The sequence below is a fragment of the Chiloscyllium punctatum genome, chromosome 27 (assembly GCF_047496795.1).
Source record: "Chiloscyllium punctatum isolate Juve2018m chromosome 27, sChiPun1.3, whole genome shotgun sequence".
In the NCBI taxonomy this organism is placed as follows: Eukaryota; Metazoa; Chordata; class Chondrichthyes; order Orectolobiformes; family Hemiscylliidae; genus Chiloscyllium; species Chiloscyllium punctatum.
Window position 1 is genome coordinate 10238954 of NC_092765.1, and position 26470 is coordinate 10265423.

At 40.5% G+C, this 26470-nt stretch overlaps 1 pseudogene; it reads right to left on the bottom strand.

Moving 5' to 3' along the window:
* Positions 1-347: 347 nt before the first annotated feature.
* Positions 348-26470, bottom strand: part of LOC140453729 (lethal(3)malignant brain tumor-like protein 3) — a 51111-nt pseudogene continuing 24988 nt past the window's right edge.

Sequence of the window (26470 nt, forward strand, 5' to 3'; positions counted from 1 at the left end):
TTAAGGTGGTGTTCCAATCTCTCAGTATGCTTCAATTAACTTTGCAAGGACAAAAATGTGAACCATATAGTCGTGCTGTTATTTGCAAGAGGATTCCTAAAATTTTCGAACAGAAGTGGTATCTTAGAAAGGGAAATTTTCCAGATTTTGCCATATCTGCTACAGATGTCTCTTTGAAAAGTGTTGGAAAATTACAGCGCTGTAGCATGCCGAAATGACCAAATACTTAGTCCAAACAGGTGAAGTTGCAAACTCGTTATAAAGTGAGGAAATTACTCTGAAGCACTGAATGAAGTGGAGAATATTCTAATAAATTGAGGAGATTAGTTCTCAAATTAACTGTTTTATCAGATTACTCTTCTGCAGGCAACTTTGCCACTTTCTTTGCTGCTGCCTGCTAGCTCAGGCAACAACTTGCTATACTGTCCCCAACAGAGATACTTAGACTGCATGAGATTTGGAAAGATGGGAGACATAAACACAGTCCGGTGAAGATTGTAATCACTCTCTACAGAAATGCAAGGATTAAAACATTGTTGAAAATGACAAAATCCAATAGGACAGCCCAATGCTACATCATGAGCAAAAATAAAGTTTGAATCAGTATTTGAGGAGACGTCATTAGCAGTCCACACATGTCCTTCTCTACTGGTCTGTTACTGCATTGTTCAAACTGAATTTACTCTGCCACAGCCTTAAAGTCAAAAGTAAAAGAACATGGAATGCATTGTTAAGCAAAGCAAAGTGTTTTTAAAACCAAAATGAACAAGTATTCACCTGGCGAGGTGAGTATTTATAGCTCCTCCTTAATTATACTGGAAAAGGTGGCAATGAGCTGCCTTTGCAAATTGCTGCACCTCTTGGGATGGCGGGACACCCACAGGGATGGGAGGGAGGGAGGGAGTTCCGGGATTTTGAACTATAACATAGCGACGTTTATGAAGGAGGAATTATTTTTACACCTTTTAATAGTAAATATTATTCTTTAATTCCCAAATTCCCTTTTTTGTTTGATACAGTGATAGTTAGTAACAATGATATAAAATGGCATGTAACTGTTATAAATTCAAATCTTTGAGAGGCCGTCTAAAATGGTAGAATTAATTATAAACTTTTAAACCACAGGTGCAAGCATTTGGCTCATTTTGCCAGTACTGGTTCTTTGAAAGATGTATTCCAACTCGTTCCAACAACCCTCACTCTTAACCAGAAGCATTTGAAAACAATTCTGCTGTACAAAATATTTCTGTTCATCTTCCTTGATAATTCTATTATTCATTTTAAATCTGCGTCCTCTGGTTATCGATGCTGTTGCCAATGAATACATCTTTGCCCATCTAATCTATCAAAACCCCTTATAATTTTAGAATAACTCAGTTAAATCTCTCCTCGGGTCAAAATGGTTGACAGTCAAATGAAGTTGAAATCTGTGTCCTCGTCCTGAAAACAGAATCTGGTAATAGGAAAGTGCATACAATAGCCCGATGCTAATAAATTAAAAGCTGTTGCAGTAAGAAAGATGGTGCATTTCAGTCAAAGACAGTCGTGCCAAACATTCAAAACTTAGTATGCTGCACACAAGTACATATCCTGCAAGATCAATGGCTGTCTGCCAACTTGGATGACTTTAACCAGCTTGTTGCTGCTTTTTAAATTTACCCACATGATTAAAAATTAGCATCCGTTCAGCTGATGACACATTTGCAACTCTTGAGTCAACACTTATAAATATATAGCACCTTCAATATAATCAAATGTCCTCAATTTGGAGGAGTGTTATAAAACAAAATATGCCATCAAAACTACATAAGAAGATATTATGATTTGGAGATGCCGGTGTTGGACTGATGAAGGAGCATTGCTCTGAAAGCTAGTGCTTCCAATTAAACCTGTTGGACTATAACCTGGTGTTGTGTGATTTTTAACTAAGAAGATATTAGTTCAAGTGACCAACATTTAGTTAAACAATGGGTTTTAAGGAGCATCTTAAAGAAGGAAAGTGAAGTAGTCAGGCAGAGAGATGCAGGGTGGAAATTCTGGAACTTGAGGTGTAGGCAGTTGAAGGCACAGCCACCAATGGTGGGGTGATTAAAATTGGGGTAGGCAAGAGTCCAGAAGTAGCGAGCCCTAGTATGGGTTGCGGAGCTGGAGGAAATTCCAGAGATAGGGAGGGTGGAAACAATGGTGGGATTTGGAAACATGGATGAGAATTTTAAGATTAAGGCATTGCTTGACCAGAAGAGTCAGAAGATTGTGGGTTCAAGTCCCAATCCACAATTTGAGTAGTCATACAATTTAATTCAGTGAAATGCTATTATTCATCACTGCCTAGACCAGCATTTATTGTCCATCCCCAACTGCCCTAGGTGACAGTAAGCTGCCTTCTTGAACTGTGGCAGTCCCTCTGGTGTTAGGATTCTGGGATTTTGACCTTCGAAGGAGTGGCAACATGGCTCCACATCAGGATGGTGGAGAACTTGCAGATGCTGGTGTTTTCATACATCTGTGCTCTTGTCCTTCTAAATGGGTCAACATTGCAGGCCTGGAAGATGCTTTCACAGGAGCTCCTTCTAACTCACTTAGCGAGTTGTTGCAGGCATTCTGAGGGTGGAGCAAACTTCTGCAGATGCTGGAATCTGTACCGAAAACAATAAATGCTGGAAATCATGGTCGGTCAGGCAGCATCCATGGAGAGAGAGCAAGCTAATATTTCGAGTCTAGATGACTTTTCATCTGAAGCGTCATCAAGACTCAAAATGTTAGCTTGCTCTCTCTCCACGGGTGCTGCCTGATCCACCGTGATCTCCAGCATTTGTTGTTTTCTTGTAGATGCTACATACTGCTGTCACTGCACAGCAGTGATGAAGGGATGAGTATTGAAGATGGTAGATAGGATGCCAATTACATGGGCTGCTTAGTCCTGGATAGTGTCAAGCTTCTTTAATGTTGTTGGAGCTGCACTCATCCAGATAAATGGAGATTATTCAATCAAACTCCTATCTTGTACATTGTGGATGGTTGACAGAATTTGGAAAATCAGAAAATGAATTGTTTGCTACACATTTTCTAGCCTTTAATCAAGCTTGTAGTCATTAATCTGGCCCAGTTCAGAGATGCCATTACCTGACACTTGCGTGGGACGAAAGTTACAAATAATTTAGTAGCTCCACCCTGAATGTTGTCCAAGTCTTGCTACACATAATCACAGGCCACTTCAGTAGCTGTGGAGTCACAAATGCTGCTGAACATTCTGCACTTCAGGTCTCAAATGGAGAGAAGGTCATTGATGAAGCAGCTGAAGATGATTGGGTTTAGACACTACACAAAGGAGCTCCTGCAATGATGTCCCAATTGCAGAGATGAATGACATCAAACAGCCATAACCATCTTTTGTTGTGCTAGGTAGGACATAAATTGGTGTTGATTTCTCCCCTAAATTCCCATTGACTCATTTTGCTAGGGTTTCATGATGTCACAGTTGGTCAAAAGCTGTCCTACTGTCAAGGTAGGTCACTCTTATCTAACACCTGGAGTTCAGCTGTTTTTGTCTGTGTTTGGACTAAGGCTGTAAAAAGATCAAGAGCTAAGTTGCCCTGTCAAATCCCAAACAACAAGTCACTACGCTGCTGTTAAACAAATGAGATGGGGAATGGAGATCCATCCTGTCTGTTCAGGTGAATCCAAAATGCGAAAGCAAAATTTGCAAAAGGAGACAAGCTCCAAGGTCACTCAACCAATACATAACTTCGTAAATGTGACTCATTGTCACTGTTGGACATGCTCAGAATAGCAGCTGTCATGTTGTGCACTGTTATCACTTCATTACACAGTGACTAAAAAGACATTTGTTTCACATCTAGTACAGAATTCTAACATCCCCTTCAGTAAACACCTAGTCTGCCGTTTCCAGAATTATTAAATGTGGAAGAAAAAAAACTAAAGGCAAATTGAAACTTTTAACCTCAAAGCAATTAGCTTTGATTGGATACATACTATATTATAAATGTAAAATAAAATATTGTTGTGAACAGGGTGTTAATGCACTTGCTTGCCAATCACCCATTGTCAAATTTAAATTTAGAATTACAAAGAACAGGGCATTAAGTACAAGGGAGATGCAGAGAGTGCGGGCTAGCAATGGTGGGCTCATAGCATCTAGATTTCCATTAGATTTAAAAGTAAGCATTAAGCACCTGTATTCCCGAGCAGAGCTAACTTCTAATTTCATTCACAATAGAAGGGGTGACTGCAGAAAATACTTTAAAATGTGTGGAAATTTTTCAAAATTTGGTAGGCTTTGTGAGGAAAATTAAGAAGGAAGGGACCATTTCCATTGGCATTTTAGGTAACTCAAGGGGACAGATTTAGGATAATTGCTGAAAGAGTCAGAAGGGAGAGGAAATTGTTTTTGCACACAGCAAGTTGTAATGATTTGCAATTGGCTGCTTAATGAGAGTAGGAGACCACCATCCAGCTCTTCAGGTCTGTTTCCATTTTCAATATGGTTCTGGTTTATACATAGGAACATACATTGAGGTTGGAAGCAGGAGGAGGCCAATCAACCCCTTGAGCCTACTGCACCATTCAATATGATCACAGCTGATCATCATGCTCAATCCTCTAATATTGTCCTCCCTTGATCCCTTTATCCACAACAGCTATATCTACCTCATTCGTGAAAAGGCATAGTATTTTGGTCTCAACCACTTTTTTATGATAGTGAATTTCACAGGCTTACAACTCTCTGGGTGAAGAAATTAATTTCATCTCATTCCTAAAATATTTACCCCATATCCTTTAGCTCTGACCCCTGGTTCTGGACTCACCCACCTTTAGAAATTTCCTTCTCGTCTTTTTAGGAAAACTTTCTGGTCCTGTTAGAGTTTTATAGGTTTCCATAGAGAAGTACTAGAAATTATTTGACCATAAATTTGTATAAATTAATTAAATAATTAGAGATGGCTGGACAGGTGATGTGCTGAGGCTGTATGATGTGGGAACTGGCTGATCCCATTGTGAATGGCAGTGACCACATCTGCAGCAAGTGTTGGTTGCTGGAAGAACTCCGGATCAGAATTGATGATCTGGAATCTGAGCTTCAAACACTGCGGCACATCCAGGAGGGGGGGAGTTACCTGGACGTTTTTATTCAGGAGGCGGTCACACCTGGTAGTTTAAGTAATTCAAATTCAGTCAGTTATCAGGGACAACAAGGTGTGACTGTAAGTGAGACAGGTAGGGGGATTCTGAGTTCAGGAGTGTAGGAGCCTCAGCCCATGAGCTTGTCCAAAAGGTAGGCGATGTTTGCTCCCTGCATGGATGAGGTGAAGGGCTGTGGACAGGATGAGCCAGCTGACCATGGCATTATGGTGCAGAAAACCATTCGAGAGGGGGGAGGACAGATAGTATCCTTTGTGAACTGGTTCGGGAGTCCCACATGGTGTGTTGCCTACCCAGCGCCAGAGTGCAAGCCATCATGAAAGGATATTGGAGTGGGAGAGAGAAGGTCCAGTTGTTGTGGTCCACGTTAGAACTAACAACATAGGCAAGGCTAGGAAGGAGGACCTGTTTAGGGATTATCAAGCATTAGGAAGGAAATTGAAGAACAGGTCCTGGAGGGTCATAATCTCTGGATTACTGCCCAAGCCATATGCTAATTGGTATAGGGATAAGAAAATTAGGGAAGTAAACATGTGGTTAAGAGATTGGTGTGGGAAAGAGTGATCCACTTCATGGGACATTGGCATCAGTTTTGGAAACAGGGGATCTGTACCGATGGGATGGTCTCTACCTAAGCTGATCTGGAACCAGTGTTCTGGTGAAAAGGATAAATAAGGTGGTCACTAGGACTTTAACCTTGTGCACCGGGAGGAAGGGAAATGGAAAGTGACAGGGAGTGTGGAGTCAGGTAGAAAGATAAGCAGCAGGTTAGCATGTGTACAGGGTTTAAGTTCAAGGCAGATTAGGAATGAAGCAAAAAGGAAGGATAACTTAGGACATGTTACTAGAGATGTTGGACATCATGAGGATAAGAAAATTAGCATTAAGGTGCTTTACCTGAATGCTCGTAGTATTCGTAACAAAGTAGATGAATTAACGGCACAAATCGTTGTGAATAATGATGATGTGATAGGCATCATAGAGACACGGTTACAGGGGGTTCAGGACTGGCAGTTAAACATCCAAGGATTTACAATTTATCGAAACGACAGGGAGGTGGACAGAGGGGGCGGGGTTGCCTTGTTAGTTAAGAATAAAGTTAAATCTATGGCATTTTAATTACATCACTATCCTGTTCAAAATTACGGCCAAATGTATTTTCCCTGGATCCCATCTTCAAGGCCATGTTTGAATAAAGATCAGCAGTTGTCAAAGTAATATCTCTATGTCTCAATGATGGAATGTGGGAAAGTGTTTTATAGTCATAGAAAGACAACTTGTTTGGCCTGAAATAATTTCAGATTCTTGGCAAAATTCTGTGGGTCTTCCCATCCTGCCTTCCTGAAATATAGTCCATCAGGTATAAGTTTCTTCTCAAAGCCCATTTCGCCAGCAGCAGACAGCCTCAGCATAATTGGTTTACATTCACCAATGTGAAATTTGAAAAATGAGATATCTTTGGGTCAGGGAGCACTATGCATTACATAAGCCACATTCACAGATCGAGTTCTTGAATCCTTATTAGCAATATGCTCATCTGAATGAAGGAAACACTTTAGTTCATTCAGCCTGAGGCTTCCAAAATTCTGCCCTAATATTGCCACATAGGGTCAGATGATGTGGGATCTGTGTGGGTGGAGTTGAGAAACCACAAAGGCAAAAAAACCATAATGGGAGTTATGTACTGACCTCCTAACAGTGGTCAGGACCAGGGGTGCAAGATGTACTGGGAAATAGATAGGGCATGTCAGAAAGGCAAGGTCACAGTGATTACGGGGGACTTCAATATGCAAATTGACTGTGTGAATTATGTTGCCGGTGGATCCAAAGAAAGGGAATTCATGGAATGCTACAGGATGGCTTTTTTGTAACAGCTTGTGATGGAGCCCACAAAGAGGCAGGCTATTCTGGACTTAGTGCTATGTAATAAGCCGGACTTTATAAAAGATCTTAAAGTAAGGGAACACTTAGGAGGCAGCGATCATAATATAGTAGAGTTCAGTCTGTAGTTTGAAAGAGAGAAGGCAAAATCAGATGTAATGCTGTTACAGTTAAATCAAAGCAATTACAAGGGCATGAGAGAGGAACTGACAAAAATCAACTGGAAGCAGAGTCTAGTGGGGAAGACAGTAGAGCAACAATGGCAGGAGTTTCTGGTGTAATTGAGGACATAGTACAGATGTTCATCCCAAAGAAAAGAAAGATTATTGGGGGAGGGGGGGGGGGGGGGGGGGGAACAGTGGAGAGATTAGACAGCCATGGCTGACAAAGGAAGCCAGGAAATATATCAAAGAGAAAGAGAGAGCCTATAAAGTGACCAAGAGCACTGGGAAATCAGAAGATTGGGAAGATTACAAAAACAAACAGGGGATAACAAAGAGAGAATTAAGGAAGGAGAGGATCAAATATGAAAGTAAGCTAGCCAGTAATATTAGAAATGATAGTAAAAGTTTCTTTCAATACATAAGAAACAAACATGAGGCAAAAGTAGAGATTGAGCTGTTCCAAATTGATGCTGGAAGGCTAGTGCTGGGAGATAAGGAAATAGCTGAAGAACCTAATAAATACCTTGTGTCAGTCTTCATAGTGGAAGACAGGAGTAATACCCCAACAATTAAGGAGAGTCAGGGGGCAGAGTTGAGTATGGTAGCCATTACAAAAGAGAAAGTGCTAGAAAAGCTAAAAGGTCTAAAAATTGATAAATTTCCTGGCTCCAATGGGCTACATCCTATCATTCTGAGGAAGGTGGCTGAGGAAATTGTGGAGGCGTTGGTTGTGATCTTTCAAAAGTCACTGGAGTCAGGGAAAGTCCCAGATGATTGGAAAATCACTGTTGTAATCCCTTTGTTCAATAAAGGATCAAGACAAAAGATGGAAAACTATAGGCTGATTAGCCTAACCTCAGTTGTTGGTAAAATTCTAGAATCCATCGTTAAGGATGAGATTTCTAAATTCTTGGAAGTACAGAGTCAGATTAGAACAAGTCAGCATGGATTTAGTAAGAGTAGGTCATGCCTGCCAAACCTGTTAGAATTCTTTGAAGGGGTAACAAGTGGGTTAGACCAGGGAAACCCAGTGGATGTTATCTATCTAGACTTCCAAAAAGTCCCTTATAGGAGGCTGCTGTGTAAGGTGAGGGCCCATGGTGTTCGAGGTGAGCTACTGGCATGGATTGAGAATTGGCTGCATGACAGAAGGCATGGAGTTGGGATTAAAGGTTCTTTTTCGGAATGGCAGCCGGTGACAAGTGGTGTCCTGCAGGATTCAGTGATGGGGCTGCAGCTGTATATTACTTTGTATATTAATGATCTGGATGAAGGGACTGGGGGCATTCTGGCAAGGTTCACCCATGATTTGAAGTTAGGTGGACAGGCAGGTAGTACTGAGGAGGTGGGGAGGGTGCAGAAAAATTTAGACAGTTTAGGAGAGTGATCCAGGAAATGGCTGATGACATTCAATGTGAACAAATGCGAGGTCTTGCACTTTGGAAAAAAGAATACAGGCATGGACTATTTTCTAAATGGTGAGAAAATTCATAAAGCCAAAGTACAAAGGGATCTGGGATGCTATTCCAGGATTCTCGAAAGGTTAGCTTGCAGGTTGAGTCTGTGATTAAGAAAGTGAATGTAATGTTGTCATTTATCTCAAGAGGGTTGGAATATAAAGCTCAAGTTTGGCTCCACTTAGAATACAATTTTGGACCCCACACCTATTGAAGGATACTGTGGCACTGCAGCGTGTCCAACAGAGATTCACACAGATGATCCCTGAAATGGTAGGCCTAACATATGATGAACTGCTGATGATCCTGGGATTGCATTCATTAGATTTTAGAAGGTTGAGGGGAGATCTAATAGAAGCTTACAAGATGATGCATCACTTAGAAATGGTGGATGCTAGGAATTTGCTTTCATTAGGCAGGGAGATTAGGACCCGTGGGCACAGCCTTAGAATTAGAGGGGGTCAATTTAGAATAGAAATTAGGAGACATTTCTTCAGCCAGACAGTGGTGGGCCTGTGGAATTCATTACCACTGAGTGCAGTGGAGGCTGGGATGTTAAATGTCTTCAAGGCAGAGATTGATAAATTCTTGACCTCGCAAGGAATTAAGGGCTACGGGGAGAGTATGGGTATGTGGAGTTGAAATGCCCATCTGCCATGATTAAATGGCGGAGTGGACTCCGAAGGGCCGAATGGTCTTACTTCCACTCGTATGTCTTAGGTCTTATGGTCTTAACCTCATCTTCAGCTCCATATTCACTGACCTGCCCCACTCCACATGCCCCTCAGTTTCCTGAGTCACTAAAACACTGTTTATCTCAGCCTTCGAAGTGTTTATTGAAAGAATTATCACACCCTCAGGAATAGAGAATTCCAAAGATGCACAACACTTTGGGTAAAGAAATGACTTCTCATCTCAGTCCTACACAACAGGCCTCAAACATTTATGATTCAAGAAGATTCAACAATAAATTTGAGAATGTGATTGGAAATACCATCAAAAAAGACAAATGTGCTTCGCAGTTGGCTCAGAATAGGGAAGTGGAACTAATTGGATGGCTTTTTAAAGAGGTGGTGCAAGTCCAGAGAACTGAACAATCTCATTTTGTGCTGTTTGAGCCTATGAAACTAGACTACACATTTACAGATTTACAAGTTCAATTATTTAATGGTGTCCTGATTTCAAATTAGTAAATTTTATTTGTTTGGCAATTTGTAAAGTGCAAGTCATACAGCTGCTAGTATTCAATAACGTCAACTCCACCTTCACATTCTAACACCATATTCCTAGATTCTTCGCGAGTACATGTACAATACCTGAGCTAAAACCACGAGCAGACTGACACATAATAATGTACAATAACATCAGTTCATTTGGATAGCAGCATCCAATTAAACGTTAACCTGCTGTTTTCTTTAGTCAGCCCACAATTGCTTCCTCTTCTTCTTGCTTCACAAACTTGAATTTTAAATACTTTGGTGAACATCCAACTCTAAATACAACAGACACATCATTAAAGCATAGGAAGAAATAACAGCCAAAATCATTTTAAAGAAGAGAATCATGAGGGCAGCATATCTGATTAATTACTTTCTCTGTTTTATCTTGCCATCAACTGACACCTGGGGCTTTTTGGTTGAAAATTCTTCACAATATTCTTTTACAGCTCCTTTTGCTTGACCATTTTTCACAGTGGGATGACCAGTCAAGTAATGTGTTTTGATTCGGATCCCAGTACCATTCTGTTAAAGACATTTTCTGCTGAAAGCTGAATAAAAGACAGAATTCGTTAAAATGATTAATCACCTTTTAGAATCCTGAGGATCCACATAAATTATTTATCAAATTCATGGAATAAATGCTGATTTACAAGGAGGAAAGAAAACAACTTGTCTTTTACAATCACTTGGCATCTCAAAGCACTTTCTGGCCAATTAAGTATTTTTGAAGTGTAGTCACTTGTTCTGTAGGAAATGTGGCAACTAATGCACACCAGCAGCAATAATTCAACAGTTGATTGCAGTAGATTTTTCGCAGACGAAAGGGCATCTCTCAAGTGGGAGGCTTTCAAGAGTGTGATGATGAGAGTTCTCAGGCATTATATTCCTGTAAGAGAGAAGGGTAAGGCTGGAAAGATTAAGGAACAATGAATGAATAAAGATATTGAGGTTTTAGTCAAGCATAAAAGAGAATCTTATTTTCGGTATAGATAATTTGTTTCAAATGAATCTCTTAATCAATGTAAAGAGTGTAAGGACATTCTTAAGAAAGAAATCAGGCAAGCAAAGAAGGGATATGAGAAAGCATTGGCAAATAAGGTTAAGGATAATACAAAAATATTCTATAAGTACGTTAATAGTAAAACGGTAACTAGCAAATGATAAGTCTCCTTAAAGATAAAGGAGATTATCTTGTGTTGAACCTCAGGTAACAAATCTTTCAACTGCGTTCAAAGCTCCTGAGACAGGTACTTGTTAACCATAATGGACGTGTCTACCAGGTTTCCAGAAGCAATTCCATTACGGAGTGTCAAGGTAAAAAGGGTAGTAGAGGAGTTAGTAGGTTTCTTCAGAAGGTATGGGCTACCCAGAGAGATTTACTATTAGGCTGTTTAAGGAGGTTATGGATATCTTAGGTATTCAACACTTTAAATCCAGTGTGTATCATCCTGAATCTCAGGGAGCTTTAGAAAGGTGGCATCAAACCTTCAAGACCACGTTGAGAGAATATTGTCAGGATTACCTGAATGATTGGGATAAAGGTATCCCATTCATATTGTTTGCCATTAGAGATGCCCCAAATGAATCTACTCAGTTTACCCCCCTTTGAGTTAAGTATTCGGTCATGAAGAGAGAGGCCCTTTGAAATTAATTAAAGAAATATTGAACGGACCAAGGTCGGAGAAGCTAAACAGCACCTAAAGAGGGCACAGTTATAATGAAGCAGGTGGCAGATAAAACTTCTGAGACTTGGACACTTTCCCGAGGGGATGACGTGTTAGTACTGTAACGAGTGATGGGAGATCCCTCCAAAGCCAGGTTTAGTGGCCCCTATCAAATTGACAAAACGTTAAGACAGGTGAACTATCTAGTAAAGATGTCAGGTAGAAATAAAAAGATATCAAGTATGTCATATGCACATGTTGAAACTGTATTATATTAGAGAGACAGACCTGGAGAAACAGGTGTTAGTTACTGCCCAGCAGAGTGAGGAATCAAATCCAGATGATATGGATTTTGATGTGTCTCAAAATAGATTAAAAGATGAAGAAGTCCTTGAGGAGTGGGAGGGGATAGTAAGCAATTTGTCTCAGGAGCTTTGAACGCAGTTGAAAGATTTGTTACCTGAGGTTCAACACAAGATAATCTCCTTTATCTTTAAGGAGACTTATCATTCGCTAGTTACCGTTTTACTCTTAACGTACTTATAGAATATAGAGTTTAATTCTTTTGAACTCAATATAAGTCTGACCTGGTTCTTTCTTTATGTTTCTGAACTGATGTCTATATGCTTCTGGTACCAACTCATAAGCACTTAAAATAGCCTGTTTAACCTCTTCATAATTCTTGACTCCTCATCTGACAGCGCAGCAAATACCTCACTAGCTCTGCCTACCAGTTTGGTCTGAACGAGCATTACGCATAAATCCTTGGACCAGTCCATGTACCTAGCCAAATTTTCAAATGAATGAAAGAAGGCTTCAACATCTTTCTCATCAAAATGTGGCAGAGTTTTGACATATTTATATATATCACTTCTCTTTTAACCTCCATCCTGTTAATTTGACTTTACTGACTAAGTTGCAACCTCTCAAGTTCAAATCCTGTCTCTTTTTGCTCAGCTAAGAACCTTCTCTTTCTTTCTTTGACCTCTCTCTCCCTTTCTCTTTCCATTCTCTCTGTTTATCTTCTAATTCCATTTTCCTCAATTGTAGTTTAAGTTTTTCTACCTCTACTGTACTTGTCTGTTTCTCTGACACACCTAAGTGTTTGAGTAATTCCCTGACAATTTTAGCTTTACTTTTGTCCTTGGTTAAACCCAAATCTAACTTCTTTGCTAATTCTAATAGTATGGCCTTTTTCTTTCCTTCTAAACTTCTTGGCAAGTTTGAGAATCGTCTTCAAATCCCAGAAACTCTAGCAATTTTAAGAGCCGTTTCTCTCACTTTTAATTTAATCAACCACAAGTCACTGAAGTTAAACAAATTGTCTCACCTATGTTTTATTTAAAGATCTAGGACACCAACCTGCAAGAGTTTAAATCTGCTGGAAATTTTTGTACCCCCAAACATATTCAAATCTATCTAAACCAGTTCAAATCCTGACGACAAGCCCCCAAACTGTTACAACACAAGGTTAACCCTTCTGCTTAATTTAAACCAGTGACACTGAAAAGATTTATCGTGTGCTGTAATCTGTGAAAATTCGAGAGGCCAAGAACTATTTAAAGTAAAAATTAGCAAGTTTATTTCTTAAAATATAACAGTGAATACTTAACTAACAGCTATTTACAACTCCTTCCTCTAACCTATCTCCTACCTTCCCCTTCTACAATACTAGTCTAATAAAACCCCCAATTAAGATTTACAAAGCAAAACTTCTTATCTCAAAACCAGGCAGCTTTCAGTTCTTCTCTGCATTCCAGTCTTCTTTTCTACTCCTTGGGGATTCTGCTTCAGACGTTACTGATCAATAAAAGTACCTTTAAGAGAGCTATTTTTCAGGCAGTCTCTACATGCTGGCTTGGCAGTTCTCCTCCCAACTGTTCAACTTCCCTGGTCTTATACCCCCAAAGCATCAGATTGTGTCATTGGCTGTTGAGATTGTCAATATACTCAATTCAAACTGGATTGGAGTTTGTTATGTTTTTGGTGTATAACTTAAACTGATTGGCCTAATTCAAATCTGTTTTTGTCTCCAGGCAACCAGTTACCTTAGGTACCCTAGTAGCTGGAGCATATATTATATTCTATCTTATTGAGAACACTTAGTGCTGTGACTGCTAGCTTTTAACTCTCTTAAATGTACAGTGCACCCACATCTGCATAACACTGGGTATGGAAGTTTTAAGTTATAAAGAAAGGCTGAATAGGCTGGGACCTTTTTCACTGGAGCATAGGAGGTTAAGAGGTGACCTTATCAAGGTTTGTAAAATCATGAGGGCTATAGATGGAGTTAATTTTAGGTATCTTTTCCCTGGGATCGGGAAGTTCAAGACGAGAGGGCACATTTTTAAGGTGAGAGAAGTGCAATTTTAAAAAGATGAGGAACAAATGTTTTAGACAGAAAATAGTTTGCATGTGGAATGAATCTCCTGAGGAAGTGGTGGATGTGGGCACAATGAGAACATTTATAAGATACTTGGATAAGTACATGAGAAGGATATGTTTGGAGGGATATAAGCCAGGAGCAGGCAGGTGAGACTAGTTTTACTTTGGGATTATGATCAGCATGGACTGGTTGGACCAAAGAGTCTGTTTTTGTGATGTATGACACTAAGACTCTATGTGGTAAAGACCAAATATCTGTTTCTATAATTTGAATGAAAAATAAATATTGGCTCGGACACCAGAGAGAAATCCCCCAGATCTTCTTCTGACCATGTAGATGGAGGTTCAGTTTAAGATCTCAACCACAAAATGGCACCTCCAACAGGAGGTTTTTGCTCAACATTGTACTGCAGTGTCAGTTGAGAAAAGAAAAGTTGCCACATCTCTAACTAACGTAATTTGGGTACTATTTGTGAAATAGATGTTCAAACTCAACAAATTCAATTTATAAAGCAAAACAGAGACTTGCTAGCCATAGTTAGTTTCCATTTAACAAATTAAAAATTCATTTGGGAAACAATTGCTGGAGTCAAGCACCTTAGCTGCCTCTTATTCACAGATATATGTTATGTAATGAACAAAAGTAGCTCTGGGGTGCAGTAGTACTGTCCTCACCTCTGAGGCAGGAGACCTAGGTTGAAGTCCCACCTACTGCAGAGATATGTAATAACATTTCCAACCTGACTATCCTGAAAATATCTACAATAATTACAGAAATTAATACGGTGTGTGCATGTATTTTATATAGCGGTGTAAAACATTAATGAAAAAGCTAAATATCATCAGTTACATTTATTTTTGCTGGAAAGTTTAGTGTTTCTTTCCAGTGGGGAAAAAAGATTGTTCAAAAGTAGAAACAAATTTAGAAGAGAAATAAGCAGTTTTAATCCATGGGTCAGATCATCTTAATGTATGCAAGAACTAGCAATACTGTATGCTGAAGATAAAATTTTTAAAACACTATCATTTCCAAAATGATAAACCAAATATTTTTAAAATTAATTTATTTATTCTGCACTCACATTCCATGATAAAAATTCAGTCAAATATTTTTAGAAAAATTCTCATTATTTCTTTATTAAATGAAATGGCAATTAGCAAAAGAAAAATGAAGGAACACAGTAACTTTCCATAAGTAATGAATATATAAAAGGTGCAAAACTATTTTGATTATATGGCCATGAATGTAGGAACTTAAAGGGATTGTTATGCAAGAAAAAGAGATATGATTCTAACATTACAGAAAGGCTACATCAAGAGATAAGCTGTATATTTGCTACAACGTGCTCCAAGTGGTTGTCTAAAATATTGTTACACAGAGTCATAGAGATGTACAGCACAGAAACAGATCCTTCGGTCCTACTCGTCCACGCCAATCAGATACCCTAATCTAATCTAGTCCCATTTGCCAGCACTTGGAAGGCCCTCTAAACTCTTCCTATCCATATACCCATCCAGATGCCTTTTAAATGCTGTAATTGTACCAGCCTCCACCACTTCCTCTGGCAGCTCATTCCATACACGCACCACTGTGTGAAAAAATTGCCCCATAAGTCTCTTTTGTACCTATCCCCTCTCAACCTAAACCTATGGTCTCTAGTTCTGGGTTCCACCACCCCAGCAAAAAGACCTTGTCTATTTATCTTATCCATGCCCCTCATGATTTTATAAACTTCTATAAGGTCACCCCCCCGCCCCCCCCCCCCCCCCCCCCCCCCCCCCCGCCCCCTCAGCCTCTGACACTCCAGGGAAAACAGCCTCAGCCTATTCAGCATCTCCCATAGCACAAATCTTCCAACCCTGGCAACATGCTTGAAATTTTTTTCTGAACCCTTTCAAGTTTCACAACATCCCTCCGATAGGAATGAGACCAGAATTGTGCACAATATTCCAACAGTGGCCTAACCAATGTCCTGCACAGCCGCAACATGATCTCCCAACCCCTGTACTCAACATTCTGGATTAGTGGTGCTGGAAGAGCACAGCAGTTCAGGCAGCATCCAAGTAGCTTCGACATTTCGAAGCTACTTGGATACTGCCTGAACTGCTGTGCTCTTCCAGCACCACTAATCCAGTATCTGGTTTCCAGCATCTGCAGTCATTGTTTTTACCCTGTACTCAACATTCTGACCAATAAAGGAAAGCATATCAAATGCCTTCTTCACAATCATATCTACCTGCAGTTGGAGACAGGTTCAATAATAACATTCAAATGACAACTTGATATATACTTGAAGTAAAAGAAATTGCAGGATTATAGGGAAAAAGGAGAATGGTATTAACTGATTAAAGCTGCCAATTTGCAAAAGCTGCATCATTTTGTGATTCTATGATTTCATGTGACTACATGGTCCGTTTACAAGTGGATAAAGCCCAGTCTGAAATAAGAAAAAAAAATCACAAAAAATTTGTTTCAAATAAGTTAAGCATAGCAGTATTGATAATATAATATGCTTGCACAATTTCTTCACCTCCCTTTTTCTAAGGCCCTCATCTGAAATTAACTGGTAGTAAGCAAGTGCTGAGTCTTTTAAGAAATTGGATGTAGCATGTAATCAATCTATATCCTCTGATGAACAATTACAGACGATTACTGGCAAATGCCCAGAGCGAGTCATGTCTGTATCTCTTGAACAAGAAATTACATATAAACATAAACCAAAGGGGTGGGATACAAGACATTTTAAATTGATCTTTTTCTATGCTGGAAATCTACAATAAGCAGAATGATGAAAAATGTTGCATTCAACAATTGTTAGGATTTCGAATGCAGATAGGGCAGTGAATAGAGATTTATTTGAAAAGGGAACCAAAATTTTAAAAAAAATAACTGCAAGGAATCAGGGAAAGCTGATGAATGTGATTCACTGGATTGCTGCACAAAAGAGCTGGCACAGGCTAGATGAGTTGAATGGCCTCTTTCGGTGATCTACTATTCCGTGATAAAAACAAAGTGAAGAATGCTTCCACTGCGGAAACCTGAGATCTCTCCATCAATTACAGAAAGGGAGTTTTATTTTGTCACTACGACTCACTTAAGGATGGAGGTGTTTTCTGATGACTCTGATGCCACTGAGATCACCTGTGGTTCCATTTTCTTTACCTGCTGAGCAGCTAAGACAGGCAACTGCCTCTCTCCACTTAAACGGTCTGGCAGAGACATTTCTTTGTTGAGGTTAATTTCAGAATACGGACAACTAACTAATCTAAAACAGAAAAAAAACAACATATCACTATTTCAGGGCTTCTAAATTTGCACCTCAAAATATAACCTGTGTACAGTCACTATAAAAAGTGATTCACATTGCTAACAGGTAATGGACTTAATCATATTTCCATTTTCTATCATCACTGGTCCAATATTATTACCCTGTTATGGAAGAGAAGGGGCAGAGAGATCCCAATAATTAAACTGTGGTGACATATCAATCTATTCATTAAAAAAATCACTAGGGTGCACATTTCCTGTCATCTTTTTTCCATTAGAAATTCACGTCTGCACAAATAATAGAGATTGTCCATGTAAACATGTCATACTGTAATTCTGCCTTCTCATCAACTGAGATGCTGTAGTAATTCAATTTGTACCTTCCAGCTGCTGAACCTGAATGGCAAGTTATTGTCGCCCAAACTGCTACAAATTTTAACAGAGTCATATATTTTATGCAATAATTGTACTATATAAATGCAGACATACAGAGATTGTAAAATGTCAACAGAAAAACATCTTCATGCCCCAGTTGTATTATCTCAACCTTTAACACAAAGTCATAACAGGGCAGAAGGCAGAACTACTGGAGGGGATGTGAGGAAAAACACTTTTTTATGCAGAGGGTGCTGGATGGAATTCACTGCCTGAGTTGGCGGTGGAAGCAGAGACCCTAAACTCTTTTAAAAATTGTGGATCTGCACTTTAAGTGATGTCTGAAAGCTGCAAGGCTATGGGCCATGTGTAGGAAGATGGGGCTAGAAAAGATATCTGGGTGTCATTGGGTTGGCATGGACAACATGGGCCAAATGGCCCCCTTCTGTGCTGTATCATGTTGATGGGAGTGTGTGTGTCTCACTTCAAACTCCAACAATTTTCTATTTACTAACAATATGTCAGTCGATTATTTAAAATGGTCAATGCTATCACTGAAAGTAAAAAAGAGAGAATTCCAAAAATGTAATAAGAGGAACAGGTTATTCTTTACTTTCCACAAGGCAGCTGGTCCTAATAATTTCTCTAACATACGGGTAGCGTGCAGCATATCTTGCTCCTTTGATGTGCCCTCTTCCTTCATAACCGGGAGTAGGTCACCCTCCTTGTCCTGGAATTGCTGCCAAGTCAGCACGGTCTGATTGTGGTGCCAGAAAAAAAGAACCACAATTACTTAGACTTTGTAACGCTGGCCTTTTTATTCAAACAGAGAAACAGAAAATGCTGGAAAATATACCAAATTTTTCCCAACATCTGTAGGGAGAAAGTCAGATTGACAATTGAGGTGACAACTATTTGAACTGAATTTAAGGGGTAGAGGCAGGTGTCTGGGAAAATAGAGTGAGGATTACTAGGATAGCTCCTCAACTCTTTCCAGGTGTTTTTCTCATCAACCTGTTCAAAGCTGTTATTACGTATCTCTTGAGCAGGTAGAACTAGGACCCAAGTCTCCTGGCCAAGAGGTACAGGCATTACCACCATGCCACAACAGCCCTCACCCCAACCCCTATTAACCAATATGATGGAATGGAAATCAGCTGTTCACTACACACTGACTGATTCCTGAAGTTTTTCAAAGGGCTCCTTCCTCCGCAAGTCCTGCTGATGAGTCATTGCAATGACAGCGCCACTACTGGAGGGAAATAGGTACCCCACCTGTGGCAGTACTGGGAGTCATTGCAGTCAGAGGTCGCAACCCCCAAACAGGGCACATTGGCAGTGAAGGCCACCTCAAAACCCAAACAACACTGGAGTGGCATAAGAGTTTCAATGGTTTTTCTACCCCTGAAGACTGCCACTGTTAGTGGGGCTGCCAAGACTCTGTTTGAGTTGACAACATTGGGAGTCAGCCAACTATCTGGAATTGGGCAGTGAGTTTGGAGGCAGCTTCCTCACCCTGGCCCCTAGCACCCATCTGGATTCTGATTTAATTCCAATGTCAGGGTCCTGAAGCCCCCAGTAAAATTCTGCCCTGGTTTTTGTTAGACTTGACCACTCAGATAATAAGCTCTTCATATGGTTTTGTTTGGGATGGGGGAGAGATAGGTACTCCAATTACGGAGAGATAGTTAATTGACAGGAAGACTGTAATGAAATAGAAAATGTCAGAAATTGCAACATTTTCTACGACTGAAAAAATAAAATTACAGATCAAAGATCCAAGCACCTACCATCCTTCTGTCAGAAGTGGTTCTGAACGCACTCAAAATATCAGCCTGCTTTCTCACCCACTGATGAAGGGCTTTTGCCCGAAACGTCAATTTTCCTGCTCCTCGGATGCTGCCTGAACTGCTGTGCTTTTCCAGCACCAATCTAATCTAGAATCTGGTTTCCAGCATCTGCAGTCCTTGTTTTTACCTATTAGATGTCAATAACCCAGCCTGAACCGCAAAATATTGCATGTACATGTAATAAAGCAAAGCATCCAGAAGAGGGAGCAGCTTAGCTTTCTTGCAATGAAGATCATTGGAATAGAGTAGAACGTCAAAGGTAAAGGGTACTGACTTTCAATGTAATGTGACAAGATACCATGACAAAGGACCTTGACACCCACTCCCACAGATCAAACGTCCTTTCACCCCATTGTTGTGATTGGGCGTAATGCTGTGCACAATTATCTGCTGAATAAAAGTGCAGACTTATTTTTTGTTTTTGACTTACATTTGATTTTTATTTTGAAGTCATCCATTATCTGTAAAGCACTCTGGAGATGTCCTGGGGAATTGAAATGTGTTATAAAATGCAAATTCTTTCATTCCAGTGGCTGTTAAAAATGTGGTCATTACAAAAGGAAAAACTGACTCTGTTTCAACTCTGGAAAACACAGCTCATGCTCCTCTTTTAACAGAATTAAGGCAACAAAAATAAAATCAGCTCCAGATCCCCTCTGCTATCAAAGGAGGATATATTCTAACAAATGACTCTCATATAAAACTAAGGAGAACACACATCAGGGATTCTAACTTACTAAGATTTGTCTGTAGTGAATGTCCAGTTTTAGCACACCAGCCAGCAGGATGTATATTTGCACTATCAGCATCTATCTAACATTCATGACTCCAGCTACCAAAATTGATCTGAAACACTCATCTATTATGCATTACATATTGTAAATTAAAACAACATACATAATGCTCGTGTTGTTCAAGTGCTAGGTAACAACCATCACCAACATAAAAACCCATCCACCTCCTCTTGATTGTGAACCATCCCAACATAAGATCCCTATTGCCACCTTGGAGGTCATCTCTGACACAGCTAGCTACAAAGACTAGTCACAAGGGCAGGGTCAGGGCTTGGTACATTGAGTGAATGGCTCAAATGTGGACCCCGCTATTCCATCCTCACACAGTCCATAGGTGATGGAGTGTGTGAAGATGCTGCTCCTTTAACAAGATTGTGTGTCCTTGTTTTGTTTTAAAGTCTTGTACAAGGAGTAGTTGCCAAAATATCTGGGTTGATCTACTTGAAGAAGCTTTTAAGTTTAAAAAAAACACTTGCACAATGAAAGGGGAGTGGTCAATTCTCCCAGCTGAGTTTCTCTAGTTTGGTTTGGTTTGGGTTTTATCAGTCTGGCTTTTCAGAGCTGCTGCTCACTTTAAGCTGGTCAAAGAAACAGCTCTATGGAAGAAGGTGTTCCATGCTGAATCTCTCTCACCTGTAAGACCCTATGTTTGATTTTACCTTTTTGCCAAAGGTTGTTTATGGGATTAGTAGTAAGTATTTTGAACAGCATCATTAAGTTGAGATAGTCTATTGAGTTTTCTGATAGGTTAAGTTATTTTGTATTCTATTCTCATTTGTGTGTGTTTCATTTGGTACTCCATAAATAAATTCTGTCTTGTTTAAAATGGAGGGGTTTTGACCAGCTGTATCACTCCTGGAAAATCCACCGCTCAAAACAACTAGAGAAGTTCGGATCTGGGCTACCTTCTTGAAATGTTTTGAAGGTGTGTGGCCTGGTCCATGTACAAGTGGTCCTCTTACACGTGGATGCAGTAACAGCAAGACAGCAGAAGTTCATCACTATCTGTGAGAAAGTTTCTGTTCCACTGGTAGCCAGCCATGCCTTTACACTAAATGTCTATCCTCTCCACATTTCGTACACAGCATGTACACTAGATATACTGGAGGGACAAACCAAATGCACCTCAACAGCTACTCCACTGCATTAAAATCTCCTCTAAGAGTTAGAGCATCAAGGTCAGTGGATCATTTGTACCTTCCAAGTCAGATATAGTCTTACTTTGCAACTCCACTATCGTTCCTTGTTACTAAGTTAAAAACTATAGAATTATGTAACTAACAGTATTGTGGAAACTGTATCAGCATTAGGTTCACAACCACAACATCCTCAAGGTAATTAGGGATGTACAATGAAGAAAGCCTTAAAGAAAATAGCTGTGCATTTGGCATATATACATTAGGAAACCAAATCATTGGCTTCTTATCAGATAAACAACCACAGCAGGTGATAAACATATGGATTACATACAGGGACAGGACATTTGTTGCCAACCCTCAAAACTTTCACATGAACTATACTGCTTGGCTGAGCTACTGGAAGGCTGTATACACCAATTGTTACACATCCTAGATTTAGAAATGGACAAAAAGGTATTTTACCGACGTCATGATGTATAAAGGAGGATGGTTTTCAATAGTCTTCAGAGAGATTATAAAGTACAGAAATCAGGAACCTGCTGTCTCTGTGTACAGTTAATCATTATGTTCCACATCAATAACATCTATTTCAATACCACTCTATGAAGCACCTCAAGATTACTCAACAAATGTTCTTGTGATCCATAAAAGGAAGCTCTGCTGACAAACTAAGGGGTTACTAAATGATAATTGGGAGCAGCATGCTTGCTTGCGCTTTATTCCCTGCAGCTTGAACACTCCAAGGTCAACTACAGCAAGTGTATCAGATCATATAACTCAGTGTATAGCAGGGATCAAACCTAGTCCATCCCAATCTAACAGACTGGATATTATACCCTGCAGTGACTTCAACTCATTTCTTCAGGGAATTTTCAACACATAGTCTTTAAAAGTCACTGTGTTACAACAGAACTGCACATAGTTCTTCATCTTGTTATTGGATTAGATTAGATTACTTACAGTGTGGAAACAGGCCCTTCGGCCCAACAAGTCCACACCGCCCCGCCGAAGCGCAACCCACCCATACCCCTACATCTACATCTACATCTACCCCTTACCTAACACTACGGGCAATTTAGCATGGCCAATTCACCTGACCTGCACATCTTTGGACTGTGGGAGGAAACCGGAGCACCCGGAGGAAACCCACACAGACACGGGGAGAATGTGCAAACTCCACACAGTCAGTCGCCTGAGGTGGGAATTGAACCCGGGTCTCTGGCGCTGTGAGGCAGCAGTGCTAACCACTGTGCCACCGTGCCGCCCACCTATTGGCTTGTAGGATATGGGCATTGCTGGCTAGACAACATTGATTGCCCATTCAAGTTGTCTTGGTGGTACTGAGTCACTGCTGTGCTTAGGACATAGGGTTACCCAGAGCACTGTTAGGCAGAGAGTTCCAGGATATCGACCTAGCGGCTGTGAAGGAATGGTTGTACAGGTATATTACATTATAATAATGTATGGCTTGGAGGGTAACTTGCAGTGGCAGTGTTTCTTTGTGACAGTCGCTTCTGTCCTTATAGTAGAGAAGATTCAGAGCTTGGGAGGTGCTGTTAAATAAGCCTGGGTGAATTACTCTAGCATATCTTGAAATGCTAATACTGTGTATTGGTGGTGAAGGGAGTGACAATCTTGAAGTTGATGTCAAGTAAAAGATCACACCTGTGAACTAAAAACATTGATCACGACTTTTGATCCAGTCGTTCAGAGTTCCCTACGCACCCTCATCCTACGTACCTCACATGTAGGTGACTTCTACTGCCGTCCGAAGATACACAAAGCCAACACACCAGGATGTCCCATCTTATCGGGCAATGGGACCCTGTGAGAGAACCCCACTGGCTATGTGGAAGGCATCTTGAAACCCATTGTACAGGGGACCCCCAGTTTCTGTCGCGACACTACAGATTTCTTACAGAAACTCAGTACCCACGGACCAGTCGACCCGGGAACATTCCTCGTCACAACGGATGTGTCAGCACTCTATACCAGCATCCCCCACGATGATGATATCAAGGCAACGGCCTTAATATTCAATACCAATGACTGCCAATCTCCGAGCACTGTCTTACAACTCATCTGCTTCATCCTCAACCACAACATCTCACTTTCGATAACCAGTTCTTCATCCAGACAGATGGAACAGCCATGGGAACCAAATTTGCACCCCAACATGCCAACATATTCATGCGCAGGTTTTAACAAGACTCCTTTTCTGCGCAGGTCCTCCAACCAACACTATACCCCAAGTATATTGTCAACATTTTCTTCCTCTGGACCCATGGTGAGGAGTCACTGAAACAACTACACAGTGACATCTACAGGTTTCATCCCACCATCAGACTTGACATGGACTATTCTTTAATATCTGTCTCATTTTTGGACACATGCATGTCCATCAAGGATGGACACCTCAGCACCTTACTCTTCCACAAATCCACAGATAACCTCACAAGGCTACACTTCACTAGCATCCCCATGAAACATATTAAAACAGCCATCCCCTATGGACAAGCCTTCTGCATAAGCAGGATCTGTTCAGGTGAGGAGGAATGTGACGGACACCTGAAAGTGCTCAAGAATACCCTCATAACAACAGGGTATGATGCTCAACTCATTGATTGCCAGTTCCGATGTGCCACAGTGGGAAACAATAATGACCTCCTCAGGAAATAGACAGGGGCTGCAACTGATAGAGTACCCAGTACTTCCCAGGAGGTGAAAAACTATGCCATGGTCTTCGCAGCCTGTAACACATTATTAATGAGGATGAACACCTCACCAAGACTTTCCTCATGCCTCCACGTGTCGCCTTTAAATAACCACCACACCTTAAACAGATCATTGTTCGCAGTAAACTGCTCAGCCTTCAGGACAACAACACCATCCAACCCTGCCACAGCAGCTGCTGCAAGATGTCAGAATATTGACACGGATACCACCACTGCTCTTGGGGTCACCTCCCACTATGTACGCGGTGAGTACTCATGTGACTTGGCCAACTGTCCATCTCATACGCTGTGGGCAAAGATGCCTGAGGCATGGTACATTGGCGAGACTGAGCAGACGCTACGACAATGGATGAATGGATACCGCACAACCATCGTCAGACAGGAATGTTCCCTCCCAGTTGGGGAACACTTCAGCAGTCTGGGACATTCAACCTCAGACCTTCAGGTGACCATCCTCCTCGGAACAAGGAACAACGCAAACTGGCAGAGCAGAAGCTGATAGCAAAGTCCATAGGAGTGGCCTCAACCGAGACCTTGGGTTCATGTCACATTACAGGTGACCCCATTACGTCACACACACACACACACACACACACACACACACACACACCCTCTTCATAAACAAGCCCTCTCTCATACGCACACATGCAGTCCCCGCACTAATACCCAAGCACACACCCTCTCACAGGCTTATACCCCATTGCACTCACACACATGCTTGACCAAGCTTAAACACACACTTACACATATCCTTCCACATACACTCACACCCATATGCACAAACTCACATGAACATACTCACTCTGTCTCTCCTGCACATGCGCACATAGAAGTTAATGGGGTGAATTTGTATTTGCAGAATTACATCTTATATTGCTCAAAAACTGCATAAATCCATGAAAGATTCTATAAGTACCACTTTAGAAATAGAACCAGTCTGACTCAACATTGGGACACAGACAGACTTTAACCTCACACCTTTGATGCATTGTCTGAGCTGAGATGGCACCTATTGTTAGAAAAGCTAAAGTTATCTTGAGAATGTAACTTAAAAGGAGTTCTGGGATTTACATACTAAAGAACCAAAGCTAGCATATCCCATTCTAAAAGATGAAAGACTTAATCTAAATTTATTTAATATGGCACCACAGCTCCATGACACTGTAACCCTTTTGTTATAAATTCTGTGTCTTATGATCTTACACTCCACAACCACCTGATGAAGAAGCAGTGCTTTGAAAGCTAGTGCTCCCAAATAAATCTCATGAAATATAACCTGGTATTGTATAATTTTTAACTTTGTCCACCCCAGTCCAATGCCAGCACCTCCAAATCAAGTTACATAAGCTGCTTTGACCAGGATGATGACAAGATTCTCAAGTGCTGTTTGAGTTGCATTTGTCAAAGCACTCTATTACACCATTGACTTGTGCCTTGTGTAAACAGACTTTGGGGAGTCAGGGAGTGACTCCTAGCCTTTGTCCTACTGCTGTAGCTGTAGTATTTATATAGTGGGCCTCTTCAGTTTATGATCAATGGTAACCTCAGAGCTGTTGATAATGGGAGATTCAGCAATGGTAATGCCATTGAAACTCAAGGGATGATGGATCGATTCCCTCTTGTTGGAGGTGGTCATTGTCTGGCACTTGTGTGGCTAGAATGTTATTTGGCACTTATCAGCCCAAATCTGGATGTTGTCCAGGTCTTGCTGCATTTGGACAATGACTTCTTCAGTTTCCAAGGAATGGTGAGTAATGTCAAACATTATACAGACTCAGTCACTTAAGAATTACTACAATAGTGTCATGAGATTAGTGACTCAAAGTGATGGCATAATGTTTTGGGGAAATGGATCTGAACACAATTATGGCTCATAGTAAAATTTAAATTCAATTAAAATCTGGGATAAAAAGCTTACTTAAAAGTGGTGACCAGGAAACCACTGGCTGTTGTTGTAAAGGGAAATTGATGGTGCAGTAATATTATTGTGAGACTATTAAACCCAGGTATGTTCTAGGGAGCTGGGTTCAAATTTGAATTCTGTAAAAATCTAGAAATAAGAATTTAACAATGACCATGAAGCAATCATTAATTGTCAGAAAAACCCATCTGGTTCACTAATAGTCTTTAGGGAAGGAAATGCCTATCCTTTCCTTGGCTGGCTTCATCTGAACCCAGGCCCATTCCAAACAAAAACAAAATGTGCTTGACCAATAATTGCCTCTGGATAACTAGGGATGGGCAATCAATACTGGACTGGCCGGCAATGCTCACATTGTATGAATGAATAAAAGGAAGTGTGTATTTGAGCAAAAGGTTGTGCATGTCACAAGATTTTCCAAGTTGGTCAGATTTAATTTTGCTGCTCAATCTTATGA